Below are 2,589 nucleotides of genomic sequence, written 5' to 3' on the forward strand. Positions count from 1 at the left end.
CGGGCCCTGAGTATACTCTGGGTCGACCTTCCCTCACACAAGGAGGGAAATCCGGGAGTAGGGGCCTCAGGGAAAGTTAAACTCCAGAGGAAGGAAAGGACCAAGATCATTGGGCAGCAACAGTAGCTTATATTAATGGCGCATAGTCTCCATCTAGTGTTCATATCCAGTACTGCATGGAGGAATCCTCACGTCCCCCTCGACTCAAAACGTCACAATACCACCTCAAGGTTAAAGGTGTAAAGAGGGCACAGGCTAACTCCTGAGAGGCTCATCAGAGTTTAGTGAGATGTCAGACTGTAGGCAAATCTCTGAAAGTTTTCTTAAAAGAACACTGTGCCTGGGAAGGGCACCAGCGTCCATGTCCGGACCTGCGTTGTCACTAGGGCACCAGCACCGCGGGGAAGGAGGCAGAAAGCTGATGTAGCCAGAGTCTTGGGATTCTGAGCATTCATTTCTGTCTTCCTGGTGCCTCCCTTCGTGAGGGTGACTTTGGGTCCTGTCCTTGCTTCCCTCCCAGAAGCCTGCTCCTTGCTGAGGTTGTCCCGCCTCTTATCAAGTCAGCGGCCTCTGACCCAAGACGCTGTCAGGCTGTCAGTCTAGATGGCCTTTGGGAATGAATGGGCTTCTCACCTACAGTTAATTTCCAGGCTTACGTTGTCAGATTCTCCCAGACAACACACTCCTTAGAGCCCCTCCTCACACCTCCTGGGATGCAGTACTCACCATCCTGGCCTGGAGGGACAGTTTTGGGAACACAAAGGCTCAGGTATACCCATCTCTCCACTGCTAGCTTGTGCTGTTAGGCGAATGACCTGGCCTTGGGGTGCTGAGCCTCCCTAAAAAGACACTTTACCTAGAAGCCATCAGCTAAAGGCCCATCAGACTCAACAGCATACGAGAGTTGAGAGACATCCCTTCAATCCCAGCGCTCAGGAGGCAGAAGCAGATGGATGGTCTACACAGGGAGACCGTCTCAAAAATAAACAAAAACTTGTATTCCACACGAGCACTGTGAACGAAATAAAAGGCCCGTAAGGAGAAATTATTTCCGATGAATGTAACTAATAAAGGATCAACATCCAAAGCTAAACAAGGGTCCCACAAGCCTCTTAAAAAAACTATCCAGTGCTGGGGTAGGAAGCTGGGGAGGAGGACAGACAATTGAAGGGGGAATGAAAGTGGCTGGTGGTGACATTGGTTCCTTTGTCTGTGACCGTGACAAAACCCCCACCAAGAAGCAACGTCAAGGCTTGTTTGGGCTCTCAGTTTGGGGCATCAAGACAGGGAAGGCAGCAGGAAAGGGAGGCAGGCTGGCCACAAGGCATCCTCAGTCAGGAAGCAGAGACAAACGCTGGAGCTCAGTTGGCTTTCCGTTTTCCTGCGGTGGGGGCCCCAGCTAGTGGGATGTCGCCGCCATTCAGGGTGGATCTTCCCAACTCCAGAAGTGAGTCTCGGTCTGCTCACAGGAGTGCCCAGAGGCTTGTCTACCTGGTACGTTAGAATCGGTCAAGTTGACAACGTTAATTGTCACAGTGACTGTTTGGTTATCTAAGAAGATGCTCAGCCTCACTGGTCATTAGGAAAATGAAATTCAGAACAATGGGGACCACAGTGTCTGTGTTTGTGGGAATAGTGGGTGCTGCAGGAGGAACCAGGGCTCCCTGAAGAGATGACGGCCAGATGAGATTTTTGTCTATAGGAGAAAAATGACCACAGGTGACTAAGATACATTACAGTCATAGAATGCCATGTACACATGCCCAAGAAACTCAACTGAGAGAGAAACAGATATTCTGAGACTTAAAAAATATTCTTTTAAATTGTACTTATTATGTGTGTGTGTCCCACAGCACACACGTGGTGGTCAAAGGAAAATTTATGAACATTCTTTCTTTTCTTCCACTGTGAGGGCCCCAGGAATTGAACTTAGGTCTTCAGACTTGGAAGCAATTATGTTTACCCTCTAGAGCAACGGTTCTCAACCCGGGGTCGAGACGTTACATTATGAGCACGATTACATTACATTACAGCTCATAGCTGTAGCAAAATTACAGTCATAGGGCTAGAGAGATGGCTCAGAGGTTAAGAGCTCTGGCTGCTCTGCAGAGGTCCTGAGTTCAGTTCCCAGCAACCACGTGGTGGCTCACAACCATCTGTAATGAGTTCTGGCGCCCTCTTCTGGCATGCAGGCATATATGAAAGGAGAACACTATACACAATGAATAAATAAATCATTAAAAATTGCAGTTATAAAGTAGTAACAAAATTAATTTTATGGTTAGGGTCACCACAGCATGAGGAACTATATTAAAGGGTCACAGCATTAGGAAGACTGAGAATCACTGCCCTAGATCATCCTCATAGCCTGAGACGTTTTAAATTTGCTGATCCTGGCGGTATGCCTCTCACATTCTGGGCAAGCACTCTGCCACTGAGCTACATCCCGGCTTTCCCACTAAAATGTTTTAAACTGTTTTATTTAATTCTAAGTGTGTGTGTGTGTGCAGTACCCATAGAGGACATGAGAGGGCATCAGATCTCCCTGCTGCCCCAGTGGTACTGAGCCACTTGAGGGAGCTGGGAAGG

The sequence above is a fragment of the Microtus ochrogaster genome, chromosome 7 (assembly GCF_000317375.1).
Source record: "Microtus ochrogaster isolate Prairie Vole_2 chromosome 7, MicOch1.0, whole genome shotgun sequence".
Classification (NCBI taxonomy): Eukaryota; Metazoa; Chordata; class Mammalia; order Rodentia; family Cricetidae; genus Microtus; species Microtus ochrogaster.